We start from the raw sequence: 21,915 nt of genomic DNA on the forward strand, positions 1-21,915 counted from the left end.
TCGAGAACAAATGATGATATTGACATAGGACAAATATAGGAATTTGATTTAACAAGACCTGATTAATAATGTAACAAGACCTGATTAGGTTTTGAGCAAAATCGGTCAAGCCGTTTTTTTGTACTGAATGAAAAATTGTATAATTGTCACTATTATCACTTATCATTTATATAGTTTTAACATCAAATGAAAATGAAAAATGTTTTTTTTTTTTTTTAATTATAAATATTAAAACATATGATATTTTTTTATCCTTTCCACTGGGAAGTTAGTCGTGTGGACCTTTCGGGTCGCACCTAGACCACTTTTTTTGATTTATTTGACTTCGTTCTATAATCATGTAATTTTAAACTAGCAAGTTTACCATTTGAATGATTTGTTAAATAATTGTTGGTAACTCATTTAGACATTTAGAGCTTAATACAAATATATCATGTACTTGTAATGTGTGCTAAATTTCAAGTTAAAGTGTGAAGTTTTTTTTTATTTTTTTTTTATTTTTTTTTTTTTTTGTTAAACAGATTTAATCTTTTTTATAAACTATTATCGAAATAAATTTTAATTTTCATTAATTTTCCAACAAATTTAATTTTTTTTATATATTATAGAATAACATTTATATAAAATAATAATATTAAAATAGGTACTACATAATGATTACGTTGTTGTGTCAGTATATACAGAATATATGCCTCTGACTGTGACTTTCAATGAAATAAACGATAATTAAAGTATAAATTTCTGTTTTTAGTTTTCATGCCATACGATGATGGTGGATGGAGTAGGTATATAATATATAACCATTTAACTTACTCTAATACTACTATTTAATAGTGATATTATTGTACAAAACTCTTACATGGTAGGTATTATAAATAAATTGTTCTCAAAACATATAGGATATATTGGGGTAAAATGGTCTTCAACTCTGCTGATGCTTCAATGATTTTTAAATGATATGAAAATTTTAACATGAAATCGTTCTAATGGTCGTAAAGTATTGATACATAAGTATACATTCCATACCCTCTGATCATTCCTTAGAAAAGCTAAAACAAAAAACTTTTTTAGAGGTTTTACAACTGGCAGCCATTTTAACAGAAAGTTTCAAAATGAATAAAATAACTTAATATTTAATAGCTATGTGGCTGTTATATATAAAGTGAAGTGATCATTCCATAATTTTTAAAATGACATAGCTGTTTAACTGGCATAACGAGAACCTTTGTGACGCTTTTACGTATTTTACATAGACTCATTTTTATACCATGTATATATGTAATATATATCAAGGTATAATACTTAGTTCAGTCCCAAGTTTGTAACGCTTAAAAATGTTGACATTGTCTGTCTGTCCGCCTGACAACACGATAACTCAAAAACCAAAAGAGATATCAAGCTGAAGGGTCCGTAGGACCCATCTTGTAAGGGGGCGTCCATAAATTACGTGAGATGATTAAGGGGGGGAGGGGGTCGAGTCAAATATCATCTAATCTCACGTTGGGGAGAGGGGGGGTCTCGACAAATATCACGCAATTTTTTTTTCTGATTGAAACAAAAAAATATTATACTATTTTGTTGAATTTAATCCAAATTGTATGTACATGTTTAAAATTTAATCTTAAGCGTTAACGTAATATGATTACGATTATTCACTAATTCGTTCAGAAAAAAATTATTTCATTCATACTTCGACGTTATATATCTACTGAATGTCGAACCACCATATTTATTTTATACTAAATAGCTCAATTTAGTCTGAATTCACGGTACAGTGTAGCCTGTCTTAACTAGTCGTAAATAAAAGCACAAACCAAATTGTTTTTTTCTTTTTACAATAAACAATCTAACGCGTTTACGTAATAAACCCACATTCTGAAAAATCTCACGTGAGATTGGGGGACGGGGGAGGGGGTTGACTAAAACCTAACGACATCTCACCAAGGGGAGAGGGAGGGACAGAAAATTTAAAAAAACACCTCACGTAATTTATGGACGCCCCCTAAACTGTTAGAGATAGAGCAAAAGTTTAAATGTAAAAAAAGTTCCTTATTAAAAAATGAATATGTTTACTAAGATATTATGTTCATCAAGATGGCTGCAGATTGGAATCCAAGTTTTTTCGATAGGCTGGCTCTTAGGTATGTTGAAATTGGAATAAATTAGAACTGTTAAATTAATAAAAACTACATAGCGATTCGCCAGGTATCCAGGAACACGTTTTTGTCATCTCAACTAACGTTGCTCTTATGTTCTGGCTCACTTTCAGTGTAAAACCGTTGCTCCCACTATCTTCTTGACTTCGATTTGCGGTCACTGCGGGTTTTTCACCATTGTCTATTTATTTACACAAAAAGCGCAATGTATTTATTTAAATACAATGCTTATATAGCAATTAAAAATATCAATGGGTAGTCTTGACTTGTAATACAAAAATAAGAAGAAACAATACGATTTAATACTAATGAAACGTTATGGTGGTTTACCACTAAACAGACAAAACAAAAACTCATGTCGAAAAAAACTAAACTGTTACTTTTCTCAAACTTTTTGACGCCTATCGTGCGATTTTTATTCTGTGAGATAAATAAAAGAAACAAAAAAAGTTACCGTTACTGTTATAGAATACTTAATTTTGTACTTTGATCTTGCTATTACACATATGCAAGATCAAACAAGACTTGCAAGACCAAGACCAATGAGTAAGACAAAGATGCTAAGCTAATCCCATTACATTAAATTCGTTAAACAAAGATAATCAAATACAGTCTTGGTTTTGGTCTCGCTCATCACAAGTACGGACTATTATTTTATAATCACACTAGATTGATTCACTGGGCTTAAAAGTAAAAACCATCGCTTTATAGCCTCCACCATCTCTTGATATACACAGTTTTCAATTTTGTTAAATGTAAAATAATCATAATTCATTGAGTATATCAGAATAGTTGGCCATGATTTGTTTGACATTTTCTATTTTAAAGATTTCTGTAAAAATTTAAAAAATGGTAAATGTCAAATGAAATTAAATTTTTTTATTTTTATTCTTTTTGAATATATCTTTATAAATTATAGTTCATGTGTTATTCTGAGATATCAGCTATATTGCTGTACAGTCTCAATAAAAACATTGAGATGTACAGTCTCAATAAAAACATTCGCTAGTTTTAGCGAGAAAGCGTAACAAACAAACAAACAAACAAATAAACATGCTTACTTTCACATTTATAATATATAGGGATAGGGATAGGGATAAGAAACGTGCATTGTCGTAATGGAAAATGATTCATAGTTAATACAACGAACAAGTAACGTTTTAAACAATAAGTAATTATTTTTCACTTTAAATTACCACATTTTCCTACTCTCCCATATATATAAAAACATATAGCATAGTACAATACATTATTATTATATTCTTCGAAGACGAAGAGGTCCTTGCGCCGTCACTATATATTTATTTATGAAGACATTACACTGATTTGTGAAATCCTCATTTATTTATTGTTAGCTTTGAAATTCATTAACGAAAATTGTTTTCTGCACCATTTTACATTAAAATTGTAATACATAGATATATAATTATAATAATACATTATTTTATTTTATGTAATATTCTTCAATGGTGAAATTAATGTAGAACAACTCTTTTTTCCTTTCTCTGCCTCTTGTAGGCATGCTCTCTGCCTTTCACAGAAGGCTTTTATATTTTATAATGTTTTTCGTCTTCATCTAGGTAAAATACACAATATTATTACTATATTCTCAGCCTGTTCTGTTTGCATATATGCCTGCCATCTCTATTTTAATTTTCCCAAAAAACATTATATAACAATAAGAATGATGTATTTGACTTACTTAAACAATACGCCATTTATTTTTAGGATTCAGTTTCAGAATTTAAAAAAATTATCAAAGTAGTAAGTACAACTTTACATCTGATCACACTCATGAGACTATAATAGAGGATAATCACATCTTAATTTCCTGCATTTTTAATAAAAAGATCACTAAATTACTGGATAGATTTATGTAGGAAAAACATTCCGGCGAAGAATTTATATCCGATTAGTCCAAATCTTCACTATAGCCTCACTTCACCTGTAGCAAACTTCACCATAGTCAGAATTATTACTACTATATCATTAGAGCACTAATCTTCAATTTCTACGATTGATAGCGACAAAATTATAAGAAATTTACAATAAGAATGCAATTAAAAATCGAAATAATTACAGCTAGCTACTTAATGATGCATTACGATATTCCATCCAAATATATTATACACTTAATAATAAAAAAAGAAACTAGTTGAATTTATGTGGAGTTAACGCGTTAGGCTCAATGTCAGAAACGATAATTAGAATCGGTCTTGTTAACTATCCGATTTTCAAACCCTAGATTTCGACCTTACAAATCGGTTTGGAATATCGTTTTAGTGATGGCGCTTAACATAAACCTTCCATTGTATATTTGAGTGAAGTGAATAAAAGCGAGTCAATAATATGAAGGCTAAAAAAGCTAAGTACAGTTTTATCTTTCTTTTTATTAGCTCTCAATTACTTGGGACAATTTCTAACGTTTGTTTAAACATACCTATCAGCACTGTAGCTGAAAAAGCTTTGGTGTACTGGCACCCTTATATAGCTATATTTGTTAAAAAGGTTGAACCTTGAATTTTAAGTATATGATCACAATATCATTCAAATATCATTTAGTTAAGAATGAAACACAATATCATGTAAATATCATAATGCTTGAGAAAAATGGCGATTTGATGTTAATGGATATTCATGCACACTTTTTAAGAAAAAAAAACCGCAATATATTCGGCTGTTTGTTTTGCTTTTTTTTTGGAAATTTTTCACGTCAATTTTTACAATTTCGGTTATGGACTTATTTTGTAAATAAAATCTCATCCACAAAACTAATTGCGGTTTCAATTTATTGGTTTCAATTATTGTTCACAACGAACATCGCTCAAAGTTGTCGAAGCCACGACTTAATCAGTAGTCGAGCTTGTGTATTTTCATAGAATAGTACAACTCAAGAAGAACAAAGATACTTGAGTTATATTGTTTTCTATATTACACAGAAATAGCAATAATGTATAATCAACAATTTTCTTTTATTATATTTGCCTGATTTTATCAATTCATAAGACTGATAATTATCTTAAAATATATACATTTTTTCCAAGTTGTTCCAGTTCTTTAAGGTTTAATGTTTTGTTCATTCTTAATCGATTTTGTATTATATTAGAGCGAATAGATAATTATTTAAACATTGAAAAGGTTTTACATACTTTATTTTAAAACATTTATTATATTCTTAAAATGGGATTAAAATTAAATTTATAATTTTGCTTTATTTCCAAAATTAAAATAATTACGAAAAGCTTAAAAAGAAAAAGTTATTTACTAATTAATCACTATTAATTATTATTATACTTTTTCTATCCTCTAGATACAAGATCACGTTAACAATCTAGCCATTTTCGATGCGGTTTAGAGCTGGTGAAACGCAATTCGAAGATTGGCCGTTCTTTTTTCTGATTTTCGTCTGCTTATCCACAATCGAATTCTTTTAGAGAAATCGACTTTTAGCAAAACAAAAAAATGAATTCCCTCAGAGATTGAAAAATAACGATTCGAATTTACATCTAATAATAAAGAACTGATAAAATAAAATAGAAACCAGACAAAACAAGTGAGAAAAAACATTTGACTGAGTTAATTAATGAAATACCATGTATAGACAGTGTTGATTACTCTATTACATTACTTTTAAATGTCACACATACATAACTAATAATCCCATATTAATACATACTATAAAATATGCTCTACTATAATATATAATGTGTGCCCTCGGGAGTAAACAGTAATGTTTACAAAAAAGTGTTTCAAACAAAAGTTGTTTATTTTTGGATAAGGAAACTTTTGTTCTATCTCTAACGGCTTACAAAATGGGTCCTACAGATCCAAGACCCAATTGACCTATGTTGCCCATTTACGAACTCGACCTCATGATTTACGTCCTGAGTTTTTGGGTTATCGTATGATAGACAGACGGACAGACGGACAGACGGACAGACGGACAGACAGACAGACGGACAGACGGGCAGACGGACAGACAACAGGAAATGGACTAATTAGGTGATTCTATGAACACCTATACCAAAATTTTTTTCGTAGAATCAATATTTTTAAGCGTTAAAAATTTGGGACTAAGCTTATTATACTATGTATATTTGATATATATACGTGGTATAAAAATATGGGTTTTGGATCGAAATTTTGAATTCGTAATCTTAGACTAGCCATATTTTCGGAACGAGTTACATTTCGAAAATAAAAAATCAATAAGAATTAAATTTTTAAACAATCATATAATTTTTCTGTCAACAGCACTCAATAAAACAATATTGTGACTCATAATCTTGATGACCCATAAAAATATAATTAATCTGTGACATTTGCTCACGAATACAATAATCAATTGTTTCTACCATTTACGGAACAACTATTGAAAAATACAAAGAGCTTTATATGGTAGAAAACTTTAAATTTGTGTAGATTACTTTTTATAAAAAAGTAACTGTAAAAATCCTTACACATTACACAAACGTTTATTACTGAACAGTCTTTTAAAGGAGTACCCATTCCATCAATGAGCTTTTTCAAGATATATAAACATATCGTATTTACATTAAAACCACCTTCAAATTTATCTAGAAGTATGCCTACCATGTCAAAAGAAATCGCCATTTTTACAAATTATCTTAATCGCCTTAATTAAAATTATCGCCTCTTTTCGATCTTAAACTACGTACATATAAAGCAATTAGTGATGATTTTGTAGATAGTTTAAGGTTATAAACAAATAATTTGAATTTATAGGAATTTTTAACAGCGTTTTCAAAAACGCCCACTTAACTTTCTAATCTTGTATTAAGCTCTCTCATCAACGTCTGAGACAATCTAAAAACAACGAAATTCAGGATCTGTCAATCATAAATTGTGTGCAGTATTTTCAAAAATATTTTCAAACATTTTTATAATGCACATTAAAACCAATGATTTTGATAACTAGTTTTAGTCATCACAAAAAAAGGGGCTTTTGCGAATTTCAGTTCTTGTTTTGTAGCTTTTTGTAATAACCACTCGCCGTTTCTACTAGATGTCGAAAATGATTTACATAGTTTACCTTTCTGTAATAAGCGCAAGAAATTTCGATTAACATTGTAAAGTTTTCCTAATACATAAAGCTGTAGAAAGTACTTCTTAATCCAATTTGTTTTCATTAGAATTTACCGTTCTTACAATTTTCTAGTTTACTTCTGAAAACATTGTTAACAATCGAAATGTTTAAATTGATTTTCGATTAAATACATTTTTTCGGTTCATTTTGGACACTTTTATGAACTTCGAATCGATTTTATTGCAAAAAAGTACGATTATTTCATCCAGTTCACATATGTACTCCTTTTTCTAGGCAACACCTCCTTTGATCCTGTTTTCTTAGCACAGCAGCTGATCAGCTGATTGAATCGCATATCGTAAATATTTGTTAAAATTTTCAATTAAGAAGTATGTATTTAAAATGAATGCTAAATAATAACAATTGTCTAGAGACCATGGCTTCGAAAAAAATGTCCATTTTTATACCTAATGCGGAAAAATATTATTTTATTAAATTTTCAGTTAATAGTGTTATTTGGTTTTCCAAACGAGAAACTTTGAGAAGGAAGAATTTTTTGTTTTGATTACAATAGTTTATTATTTAAATGATAATAAAAGTACGAACTAAAATTGGTGAAATTACCTCATTTAAAAGAAAACAAACAACATAAAGGTATAGAGTATAGGCAAATATACGTATAGTTAAGTTATGATGATTGCGTGATTAAAATAGAAATAAAATACATAAACATATCATTTTATTAAAAAGAAATATTACCTAAAATTATTATAAATTATAAATATAACACACAATTGTAAATTATTTTCTGTATTTTGTATAATTTATTAGAATATTATTATTAGTTTTTTATTTCTTTTATAAAAGTATTTATGTCAATTTAATAGACAATTATTTGTTAGTTATGATTATGATTATGAAAAAATATGTAAATTATTAAATTTCCAGAACATGATTTTATAAAGATTTTGGTTGTATACCGAATTTGATTTCGAAAGTAATTGAAAACAGGCAATATTTGGCACTTCACACACTAAACCAAGAAATTCTTATGTGGTTTATATTGGCTTTTAACCTAACAAAGGGCAGCATTTCTTTTCGTGTGGATTAAAAAATTTTAGATTGCGTGAACAAGACAAATGATTTTTGTCATATTATTGGATGATCTTTTCATTAGAAAAACAAAAAAGAACTATTTTCGCCAAATTTTAATCAGTATTTTAACAAACTATACGTTATCTTTGATTACTTTTGTACCTGTTATAGGTGTTAGATGAGGACTAACGTAGTGTCGAATTTAAGAAAAACTTTTTTTTCGATTTTTAAAGATATTATAAGTACTGTTTTTTCAAAGATGCTTAAAGTAACAGTTGGTATTTATAAAAAGTAGATATTATGTTAAGATCTTTAATGAATTGCAAACACAAAATTGCAGTGTTACTGACAATTGACTACCAATTTCCATCGAAAATCAATTGCTTCCTTTATCTTATATTTGTTCTCCAAAATAAGTGTTATTTTATTTTAATCTTTCTACTTAGTATAAACTTTTGACACACTAAAATGTTTTTAAAAAAAGACTTAGTAGCTTCCTCTGAAGCAAAATAAATTTGGAATGGTCATAAGATATCTAGAATAATAGAAAGAACCGTGTATGTATACGTTTGTTTTTCGAGCTATATAATATCAATTTAAACAGTAGCAGTATGAAGTTTATAACGAGTTTGTGTATTCAATGGCCCATGCAAGACCCCATTGAGATTTGTACTACAATTCACTGTTATATCAGTCGCTGTTACTTCGTTTGTAGTGGACAATTTTCAACGTTTGAGGGTTATGAAATGTGATTACAAAAATTTTTATGCATTGCACAATAAACATATTATTTACATTGTACTAAAATTAACCGAGAAATTACAAATTTTTGGTCTACCTACCTTTTGCAAACGTCTTTTGGAATCTTTTAAATTTCAGATCTCGAAAATTATGTAAAACTTGAAATGACCAAGAAACAAATTTAATATGTTAATTTTAAAACGCAAATGGCCTCAGTAAAATCAATTGCGTAAAGAATTAAAAGTATTTGTAGGCAAGGAAACAGCCTTGTAAGATTATTAATCGTAATTTGTTGATGTGCCACTTTAAAAAATTTGTGGAATTATTGAGGCGAGGAGACTTTTCTGAAAAACCAAAAGAAAAAATTCAGTGAAACTTTCCTTTTTTGGATGAAGGAATGTGGCAATAAGAACCTACATGTATCAATATTCCAGAAGCTTTACAAATGATAGATCAAGGAAATATAATATGAAAAGTATTTTAGTGTATTACAAAGTAAAATAAAGGAAATGATAAATTAAATAAGGAATAAATGGTGCGAATTGGCATGCTAATTTTACATAAGCTAGTTTTTGTAATTCTAGATAAAATTTATCATTGGCCCAAGAAGCGATTTTTTTTGAGAAAACTTTTATAATTATACGAGAGTGATACCCACCCGCTTCGCTTGGTTTAAAAGTAAAGATTGATAAAGATTGCTTTCGCTTATCCCCTTTCTCTAACACTCGAAATAATGGTAAGATTGTTTTACACAGGTAAAATATATGTATGGTTTTCTATTTTTTTAATAGTATAAAAGTCGTAATTATTCATTAAGTTTATCAGAAAAGATGGCCGTGAAATATTTCATATTCACTATTTTTACAGAAATCTGTAATTTATGGTAATGCCAAATGACTACTTTTACCGAAATCTGTAATTTATGGTAATGTCAAATTAAATTAATTTTTAATTTTTTTGTTAATATATCTTTATAAATTATATATCATGTGTTATTCTGAAGTATTAGCTATATTGCTGTACAGTTCTTTCAATTCGCATTTATAATATATAGAGATGTATAATGCGCATTGCATAGAAATTATTTAAAAAAATGGAATCAATAAGCATATTATTATTTAAATTTTTGTAAATATTGGTAGAAAATAAACAACTTTTGGATAAATAACTTATTCAATTCGGGGGAGAACTATAATTATATCCTTTGTAAAATAAATGTATTACAAATACGTCTCCATATAATCTATATCTCCATATCAAAATCCACCAATAAAGATTTTTAGTTATTTAGTTTCAAGTTCTGTAATTTTTAGAACCTATAAAAGTAAGAGTTTATCATTACTAACATACTTGCTCTATTTTGAACTTCTTCAATGTTCAAATTAATCAATTTGATTAAAAACGAAAATGTACTGTAAAAAACTGCAAATTGCTTAAAAGCGTCCCTACTTTGCCTTAATTATAACCTGCCTCTGACCTCTCCTCATACACTCTAAAATTTAATTCTAGATTTGAAAATATCAAACATTACTACTTTTAAGGTCCAAAATGCCCTTAATAATTCTAATTTTCAGTTCAAAGTAGTCACTTTCACAATCAGTTTTAAGTGCGCTCTTGCATTTGCTATCAAGTGTTTTTAATTTCTCTGTATACCCAGTTTTCTCTTCTATATCGAATTCATCTTTCCTCTGAATAATATTTTGTCATATATACACAAAACAAAAGTTCACTTGTTCTTTATATAAAAATATAATGTGTATAATAAAGTTAGGAAAAATTGGAGAAAAAGTATGATGGAAATAATGGATATTATTACATGCAACTTTCTGGCACCACTCATTTTTACTTATTTTATTTATGTTATTTAAACTTATTATTAAACTGGGATAGGTTTATTTGTAATTATTGAAATTTTATGTCGCAATTCACTTTATTTGAAGTTCGTTTTCAATTTTACCAAATGCATTTATAGTTTAGCCTCCCTATTTGGGGTTCAACTTTTTTGAGGTACATTTCGTGATCATGGGGGATGGGTTCATAATATTATCAAAATCAAAAATACAAAAAAGTTGCACAAATTTAGCCCCAGAACGATCTGATTTTTGACAAATTTAGAAAAATTGGCGATTTTTTTGGGAAAACTGATAACATTATTTTTGCTGATAACATTAAATCTGAAAGTTATTTAAAATAATTATTTTTTTTAATTTATGTGTTAAATAAAAATAAATATTAAAATTATTAAAAGAAAATGCTCCAAATGGTAATTCTGTAATTTCTGCCAGGCAAGTTAAAAAAATGAATGATTAAAAACAAACAAGTATAGACCCATTTTTATTATTAATACAAATTCGAAAAAAAATATCATAAAAAGTACTACTTTTTCATACTATTATTTGACCCCCGCCGTTTTCAAGAAAAAAATTTGTCCATTCAAAAATTCATTTGTTTATATAGTGTGTCCCCGGATAGAGCTAACTATACTTGTAAATTTCCTTATTTTGAATTTTAAGAAAAAAAGTCATTCTTTATAAGAAGTTTTGCTTTTTCTGAAAAGTATGTAGGTATATTTAAAACTTCTTAATAATGTACAGGGTAGCCAAAAATTTGTAGTCACTATTTTTATTTATGGTAAACTAAGAAAATGTTACTAAGAAAAGTTACTCGCAATTAAAAATTATGACTCTATACAAAATATCAAGAAGATCCGTGTACATTAACTATAGCATCATTTTTTATTTGAACAAAAGGTCTAATTATAAAAAACGCAAGAAAGAAAATAATAATAAATCAGTTAATATGTACTATCTGAGAGTGTAATTTTTTGTGGACTAGTTTAGAAAATTAAAAACAAAATTTATTTTCTGGGATAAACATTCAATAAGAATGGAATTGTCAAAGTTGGAAAGATCTTCTTGATATTTTGTGAGTCATAATTGTTAATTTCGAACTTTTTTTTAGTAACATTTTCTCAACTTTAAAAAACGAAGGGTAGTTTACCAAAAAAACAGTAGTGATTCCAAATTTTTGACTTGCTTATTCATTATTTAGAAGTTTTAAATATTCCTACATACTTTTAATAATAAGCAAAACTTCTTATAAAGAACGATTTTTTTCTTAAAATGCAAAATAAGAAAATTTACAAGTATAGTTACCTCTATCCGGGAACACACTGTAAAATAACTGGGGAACTTTGTATTAAAAAAATTAAAACCCCAAAACACTGTTTTTTTAAAAAAAAAAAAAAGTGTTCAAAAAAGATCGTTTCGGGAAAATTTTTTGTGCATTTTATTTTCATATTTTTGTTTTTGATTACATTAAGAACCCATCCTCCATGGTCACAAAGTGTGTACCACAGAAAAGCTAATCTCGATTTTTTAAAATGATTTTATACTTGAAACGTCGTGAGTGGCTTCCTTTTGACGAGTCTATCAAACTTCCGCCTTCGATTTGTTTCTTCGAAAAGGCTTACGTTTTCAAATGAGCATGAGCATGTCATATTTGAGTAATCGTTTTGAAAAAACGCATTGTGGAATTTGTCGGACACTATCGACTAGTTGATAACATTAACAATTATTAAACGAGGAGCTTGTATACCACCTCGAACATGTCGTACTTAAGTGTTTTTGTTCATTTTTGCTGAATTGTTTTTTAATTATTATTGTTATCAAATGCTCATAGAGTCCGACAATTTTTTCAAAACGATATTTCAATTTTGACGTCATCATGCTCATTTGAAAACGTAGCCTTTTCGAGAAAAATCAAAGAGAAAAGTTTGGTAGACTCATCAAAAGGAAGCCACTCACGACGATTCAAGTATGTATTTATCATTTTAAAAGAAACCGTCTATTATGTCTATTTAGACAAAATATTTAAAGAACGATATCTAAAGTTTACAGTACTTACCTCAAAAATTAATTTTTTCGATTACTGAACCACATAGATTGGGTTCGATATCGCCCATGGAATTGGTTGTGTGTACGTTTAAGGGTGCTGTATCTTCGAAAGAGTTTAGCAATAGTTACGGATTTGTAAATTCCCAATTAAAAAAATTTTATTTGTCTCAACAATTTAGTTTAAGGTTTGTAACTCTTGATGAACAACTCAATTTGCAAAAAACATGCCATCGATGCTACCGGACCTGATTTATGCGATCGACAAATCAAAAAATTTGGTTTGTATATATACATCTCCGGACGAAGACGCGGATTACATTTTGCTGGTTCACACATGTATAAAATAATATAAGAAATTGACACCGTGCATGGTTTTTTTTGGAGGCGTTTCCATGGTAACGATACACTACTTTAATTATAGAATTGTATGGATGCATATATAATTGTATGAATTGCATTTTTGAAATTGAAAATTTAATATTATTGTCTCACAAATTTAAATAAATAATTATGATAATTTACATTATATTTGTGCAATTTGATTTCTTATTTTCACAATTTTTAATGCATTAACTTTAATTAATTAGTATTTTTCAATAAATTTAAGTTAACATTTTCTATAACATTAACATGTAAAGAATTGTAAATTAGTCATAACAGCCTCCTTTAACGTCAAAACTTTTCACTGGAAGCGCTGGCATCGATTTTATAGTCCCTACCATGACAACGCACACAACGAATATATAAAACTCTTTATAGGTATTCTCCTCTACTTACCACAAGATTAGCTTACATTGTAGTAGCTTGCATAACTAGAAGGTGCTGACCTAAAGTTCATATCTGAAAGGGCTAAAAATAAACAACAATATTTAGGAAATATATTGAAAAGAAATAAAATAAAACATTTTTATTTTTTGTAAGATTCATTTTTATTGTGGAATGCACACAAATTTTTTTCTTAAAAGTCTCCTCAGAAAGTATTTTATTTTACAAAAGTATGGATTTCTTTTTATTTGTTTTTTTTTGAGCAAATTGGTTAGCTAATAAATTATGCAAGTATAGTATATATATATTTTTATATGTATACAAGTCTTGTCTTATGTAGGTATTTTTGAATAAAAAATATCTGTAGATAATAGTTGAGAGAAAATGAAGCTGTAAAAGTTCTTTGACATACATAAGATTTTATTAGTAAGCTCTTTTTTTATGTATATCAATTTTTTTCTTTACAACAAAAGTAGATTTCCTTTTTACAACAGTTTATATGAAAAAATTAAATACACTTTATTAAGGTTAAGTAAAAAAATTAAGTAACATTTTTGTTTTGTTTTGTTTGGTTTTTTTTTTGTTAATTTCTAAAGTTTTGAGGAGACAGAAATCGATGATTCATTTGAAAAAACATATTTTGTGAATATTTTTTTGAAAATTTAAATTAATATACCATACTTTTTATGTTTAACGTATTATGAACTTCCCATGCAGGATAGAATGTTATGTTAATGGGTCCGATTTTCGAAATCGAAATTTTCGACATGTCCTTACGTTTCATGATCAGGACAAAGCATTAATACCAATATGGAGAAAAAGCACGTGTGTGTATGTGCACGTGTGCACGTACAAAAGTACGTTCCTAATCGATAATTTCCTGATCGATATCGCACAAAAAAAAACTGGTATCGACTTCGTTGAGGTGTCGCTCGAAGAGTATTAACGGAAATATGATCCGAAAAGAATTTCGTATGATTTCTTTTGTTACCCTTGATTATACTGGAGAGTTATTGGTGGACCACAAGGGTCAAACCAGACCCACCCCACGGCTTGTTTTTATCAAAAATTGTATTTATTTATTTTATATAAAAATAGGGAGTAAATTACTAATAAATAAACAAGCCGTGGGTTGGATCTGAAGCGACCCTTGAGGGCCACACTAATAACTTCCCAGTAAAATAAATAGTTATAAAAAAAAAAATAGGAAAGACTGAATGGTATAAAATTCTTTGCGGATTATGTTGCCTTTAATACGGTCCGATCGACACCTACACGAAGTCGATATCATTTTTTTTCGCACGATATCGATCAGGAAAAAATAAAAATGTTATAAAAAATTTTTCTGTTCATACTGCCATTGATACGCTTCCATCGACACCGCAGCGAAGTCGAAATCATTTTTTGCTCTCGTAATATCTATCAGGGAAAAAAATGACCCCGAACGTACTTTTGTACGTACGTACAAATACACACACATACTTTTTCTAAAAATTGTTGTTAATGCATTGTCTCGACCATAAAACGTAAAGATATGTTGAAAATTTCGATTTTGAAAATCAGACCCATTACAATAATTTCCTATACTGAGAAAGTTAATAAATAAAAACGATTATAATTTACTTATACCGATCCGATTATTGCAAAAAATCTACAGTTTACGTTTAAAATTATTAAAAAAAGATTGTGGAACTAAAATTATAGAATTGCCTGGCTAAACTTCAAAACACTGCAATTGATAAATATAAAATTGTATGTTTGTTGTATGTTTCATATGAAATTCGTGTTATTTTAGTTTATTAACAGCATTAATTAAAAAGTACAAATGTAAATAAAATAATAATTTAAATTTAATTACAGATATTATTTTAGTTTTGGAGTGTTTTGTAAAGTTACGAGTTTAGGGGAATTCTACGCTTTGTGGGTATAGAAGTTGTGAGTTTTGGGTTTTTATATTTTCGCAGTTTCAGGGTGAGGGATATGACTTTTGGATTTTAAATTGTGTGAGCTACGTTAGTTGAAATGTTATAAAAAAATTTTATTTTTTGAAAAGCTAAAGAACAGGTTTCAATTACTTAAATCGTGGCCTATGGTATTTACCCGATTGTGATAAAATAGCAAATTAGATTAAATATATTTGTAAATTTTGCATAATATAAAATTCATTTATCGATATAAGCGTTGTATTTTAATTCTTAATAAAATAGACCTTGTCTTTTTGATTTAAAAATATTTTGGAGTTCCTAAATGTGATATTTTTAATTTTTTTGCAATTATCCGATCAGAAACAATACCATTAATAATATTAAAAGATTATGGTATACAAATTTCAATTCTCATTTGTATTTTTTTTTTTTTTTTGTGATATAGAAAGTTTTTTTTTACATTTTTTAAAATTATTTTGTTTTAAATATAATATTTTAATATATTCTTAATATCACGTGCATACCCGATAATAACTGTACAATTATTCATTATATTAAATAAATAATGATCAAATAAGGGTTCCGCATTTTGAAAATGAAATAAATTAATAGAAAACAGTATAAGATATTCTTATTGATTTTCATAGAGGTAATAGTAAGGTGATTTTATTTTCAAATTCAAATATATGATCCAATTACACCTCCTTACCCGAAATCACACCAAACTGTGGCTTTTGTGGTTGTAAGCTTGATTCATAAACATGTGTACTTATCGTATGTTAGTTTTTTTATACCCAAAAGCGGTAATATCTCTGGTCAAGCAGCTTCATTATTTCACGAAATATGCAGCTCATCTCTTGTCAAATAAGCAAAATTGACGCTCTGTAATTAAGAATGGCAATGTTTGCATTCCCATAAATTAAATGTTTGGTCGGGTCTGCGAAATGGAAGTTTAAATGGTTCATATTAAAAAAAGAATATCATAATTCAATAACTAAAATAAAAACATAAAAAACTCACATCTTATACCGTTTTGTTTTCATTTATAATTAAAAATGTGGGCTACCTAAATTTGATCACCCCAGATGATTTAAAAACAACTTCTTTGATTGAACATGGCAATAATAAAATGTGTTTATAAAAACATTATTTTTTTTAAATCATGGCATATTGATAAACATTACTGTGATCAGCTTTTATTGTTTATTCTTCAACCATTTTGCATTTGATTTTAAGTATATTTGAAACTTGCAAAATGCAAAATTTAGACCAGTCTCAATCCACACAATGTAAAAAGAAAGAAGAACGTTTTGTTTATATTTACAAAGAAAATCAACAGCCAAGATACAAAATACAAGTTTTTAACATTTAATGTCGGTATTTTTATAAATATGTAAGTAGATCACTGTCTTAAAAACGCGAAAAGCTTTGTTTTTTTAAATAGGTACTTCTCTTCTCTTTGTGACTCGTATTTACGGCTATCGTTTCTCCTTCGCTACACAAACCTTTTATTATTTTTATTTTTTAAAAGAAGAAATTCTGCAGTGTGGTACATATGGCTAAAAACAGGTACCGCACTGCGGAATAATTTTTAATTATTAAGATAGGATTTTAATTTCTGATTCATCGTATTTTGAAGTCTGCAATGGTTCTACTCCTAATCGCGAACTTTCAATTTACGATTTATTACAATTTTTAAAACAAACAAAAAATATTTAAAACAAAATTTGCTGTTATGAAGAATACTTCAATTTACCATTGAAGAATTTTGTAAAGACAACAAAATAAATTTTAAAATCACCAAGAGGTCATCAAGATTGAGAAGACAATATTCATTTTATATTTCTATTATTTTTAAAATATTGAGACTGGAATAACTAAAACTGAAATAAAACATTGAAACTGAATAACATTGTTTGGAAAAACTTTTCACCGAAAACCAATCGATCGTGATAAAAGAGATATTGAGAGAAATTGACAATAAAAACAAAATTTATTTATCATTAATATTCTTTTTGTAAATTTTTTATTATTTTATAATTATTAATAATAATAATGAATTAACAGTTCAAAAAACGATTAAAACCTAACAATTTTTGTACACAAGTAAATACAGTTTTGCATAGTTTTTCTTCCCAAGAAAAAAAAATTTTCCAGGTGAAAATAATACTTAATAGTTAATGTTTTATATATATATATATTTATTTAAAAACACCACCTCGAACAGCCCTTTTTTGTGTGAGTATATTAAAAATATTAATATTATTAACCATATGTACAAAGTTTAGTGTGACAAAAAAATGATTTAAAATTAAAATAAAATAAAAAAATTTATGTAAAAATATCTATCTTCATTCTTCGACCTCCATATCTCACATTTTATGGAGTATGTAGAGGATAAAGGGCTGAACAGTTTATTTTAGAAAATCAAAACGCAAAATATTTTTTAAATTAACTTTTTTTTTAATATAAATATAAATATTTATTATTATATACCTGTACAAAGCATATCACATAGATTTTCTTAAATAAATTAGAATTTCTGAAATAAATTAGGAGAACACTATCTGTAGAAGAGACATACAAAATAATTATTAACAATTTTCTTTTTGAATTTGATATATTTGTTCTAAATTTATAACAAAACCTAATTATTTGTGTATTCGAGTCTTGACTTCATTTAGATCACCGTCACCTATCTCAAATATCTCGAACTGTATATTATTTAATTAAATATCTCAATGTACTGGATGTTTAATTACTAGCGTATTATTTAAATAGGATTTGTAGGAGTATTTGAAATTATCACGCGTGAAAAAAATTAAAAACATTTTGATATACAAAATGCTCAATTCTACTAGTATACACAATAATTTTATTCTTTCTAACAACAAATGGCTTACATTTACTAATAAATGGAAAACGCTTTATATAGTAAGCCATTTAAAAATTTACTAAGTAATTTTTTACACTCAAGTTTACTTTGCAATCATGCCTACCTAGTTTTATTTCTGTTTTAAATAAAACAATCGCACCGTGCGTGAGTTTTATTGGAGGCGTTTCCATGGTAACGATACACTACTTTAATTATAGAATTGTATGGATGCATATATAATTGTGTGGATTGCATTTATGGCTTACATTGGCTTACATTGAAAATTTAATATTATTGTCTCACAAATTTAAATAAATAATTATGATAATTCACATTTGAACAATAATATTTGTGCAATAATTGAGTTCTTATTTTCACCTTTTTTTAATGCATTAAGTTTATATTAATTAGTGTTTTTCAATAATTTCAATTTGACATTTTCTATAACATTAACATGTAAAGAATTGCAAATTAGTAATAACAGCCTCCTTTAACGCCAAAATTTTTCACTGGTAGCGCTGGTATTGATTTAATTGTCCCTAACATGACTACGCACACAACGTATATTATCTAAATTAATCTTCTTTCTGAACGCTTCCTTTGTATCATTTTAGCCAATTTAGGAAACACGTTATCTTCACATAAAATCGTTTTATATGTTTACAATCTATAATTTTTTGTTTTTCGGAATAATACTAATATTCAAACAAAAATTTTCCTATAATGGAGTTCAAAAGTAAAACGGGATCATTAAAATGAAATATTTTATAAAAATAAATTAATCATTTGGGAAAAATAAATTTAAAAAATTTTGTGAAGGTATATTGTTTCCAACAAATTTTAACAACAAAAAAGAAAAAACATAATTTTTTCTATTCAACAAAATGAAAAAATTATTTTAAAAAATATTTGTGATACAAAAATTATTTCATACAATTATTATTTTTATTATCTATTTTTATAACAAAATTAATTAAAATACGGGTGCATCATCAGAGGTGAGCCTTTGTTTTTTTTTCGTTATTGTTAAAAAAAATGGTTTAAGGGTTCCTTATCTCAAAGATAAACAAGTGATGCGGACACCGCTGGTATTTTCAGAGGAATTCAGGAAAATTTTTAAGGATTGATCTAAATTACCTTCAAAACCGAAATATAGTTGAACAAGGCAGTTGGTACTGTGAACGGAGTATCAATATCTGATTAAAGCAAATAACCAAATAATATTCCAGCTTTGCAAGTACTCCATCGGAAAAAAATGCCATATTTTTTTTTTGGGCCAAGATATTCGCAGTATAAGCAAAATTGAAATTTCTGTATTTTTTCGAATAATCATCATAACTGAAATTTTTCTCTTATCATTTGAAAACTGAGACTGGCCGTGTGTTGGTTTTTTTATTACAAAACCATGTAAAAATTACCCGAAATTAATTGAAAAATGTATCGCAAAAGAAGAATCAATTTCAAATTTTATTTTATTTTTTTTAATCTGTAAACCGTAAACAAATAAAAATCCGTTTACAATATTTTCTCAGAAATTTTTTATATTCTAGTAGGCGAAATTATTTTTTATAAAAGTAATGTTTGGCTTGAAGCTGTCTTTAAATACATTCAAGCTGAATTTCATTTTCCCTTCATGGATAAATTTCTGAGACATTGTGCCAGTGAATCTTAGAGCTTAACTTAGTATCTAGAACATCTGCTACCAACCATTGAGTCAATTTCATACCCTGTCTTTCAAACTGAATTTCATATCTTTCATTAGTTGACATTTATATTTTCAAATCTTTGTTTATAGAATCTAATCTTTAATTTTACTTTTTAAGTTTTAATTTGATTAAAAAAGAAAAGTGAAAATGAAAATCAAGAAGAATTAATTAATTTACATAAAATTACATAAGCTCAAAATTAATTATATTTGTCAGTGAATTAAAATAAATGTTTCATATAAATACAACAAATTCAAAATAGAAAATATAATTAAACAATCCGGCATTACACCGGAAATGAAATCTTAATAAACTAGATATGTTCTCCTCTCTGTTATATTCAAAAATTTTTTAACTACCATAAATATAATAAAAAATTAAAATAATTTCTATCACTTTCTGTCTGTCATGTGTATTTTTCATAAATTTTACTAATTTTTTTGTGATAAAAAAAATACAGGTATTTTCATAAATATTTTATTTTTAAAAATTTGATTTAAACTGATTTTCGTTGCTCTGATACCTTGTGATTTGTTTGAAAACTTATTATACAGTGTTTTTATGAGAGAGAGAAATTTTTTTTTACAACAACGATAAGTGTGTCCCTTTTTAAATTAAATTTTTTAAACAAAATTTTTCTCAAATTTGCACACATTTTACACAAACAAAATTTTATCATCACACTTCGTCACAATCTTCGTTGTCAGCATCATCGACGTTGGTTGCATCACCTCTTAAATCAAGTGTATGATGATTTTCATCATCTTCATCATCGCCGCTACGAGTTACACCATCATTTTCATCATCCATATCATTGTCATCAGGTGTATTAAATGACGTAGGATAACATCGAGTTACTGTAAATGATTTTACACGTACCTCTACATCATACATTGAAGAGGAAGACATATCACTAGGATATTGTGGTTGGGGATGATGAAATGAAATTGTTGATGATAGAGTTTGTTGATTAAGGTGTCTTTGATGATGATGATCTTCTCCATACGATGGTGATATTCTTGGTGTGGTGTTGTTTAACTGAAACAAAATAAGAATTAACTAGAATTTTATTAAAATAAAAAGTAATGAACTAAAATTTAAAAAATCATTTGAAATATTGCCAGATATTAGGTAGCTAATAAGAACAACCTAAATAATGTATAAACTGTTAAGTAAAAAATGGTATTGGTTGATTGCATTATGGATACATAAAAGATAAGGATCAAAGATAAAAGGTAAGGATTAATGATTGATATAAATTGAATGATATTATGGTAAGGAACATTAAATACAGGTACAACCAAACATTTGTAATGCACATTCGTAGTGAACTCATCACACATATAATTTTATAGTAATTACACTTAAAAAGTTTTAACTGGTGCATTTTTAATAGCATAGAGAATACCTGTGAAAAATAATCAACAATCGTGTAAAATGGACCCTTAAATTTATTATCTTATGGCATAAATCAATAATTGATTCCACAATAATTATATATAAATAAGTATATTTCCAAATTAGACAAATCATTTGTTTAATTCACATAATCAAAAATAGTAAAGCATTGAAACGAAGGAATTCGTAATGTTCTAACTTGAAACCGCTCTATTTTTAAACTTTCTGTCCATGGAGACATCGGTTTCTTATACTCAGGGAAAATTATTCCCTTTTCCGAAATTTAAATGAATCGCAATTTACATATAACA

At 27.3% G+C, this 21,915-nt stretch overlaps 1 protein-coding gene across 1 annotated transcript in view; it reads right to left on the bottom strand.

Annotated features, from left to right (window-relative positions):
- Window positions 1-20,916: 20,916 nt before the first annotated feature.
- The window catches only part of LOC123301842 (thyroid receptor-interacting protein 6), a 303,615-nt gene continuing 302,616 nt past the window's right edge, over window positions 20,917-21,915 (bottom strand). The window contains exon 5 of the mRNA XM_044884771.1: window positions 20,917-21,244. The gene's annotated coding sequence lies outside the window, so the exon portion shown is untranslated. The remainder of the gene's footprint in view (window positions 21,245-21,915) is intronic.

Source organism: Chrysoperla carnea, chromosome 1, assembly GCF_905475395.1.
Source record: "Chrysoperla carnea chromosome 1, inChrCarn1.1, whole genome shotgun sequence".
In the NCBI taxonomy this organism is placed as follows: Eukaryota; Metazoa; Arthropoda; class Insecta; order Neuroptera; family Chrysopidae; genus Chrysoperla; species Chrysoperla carnea.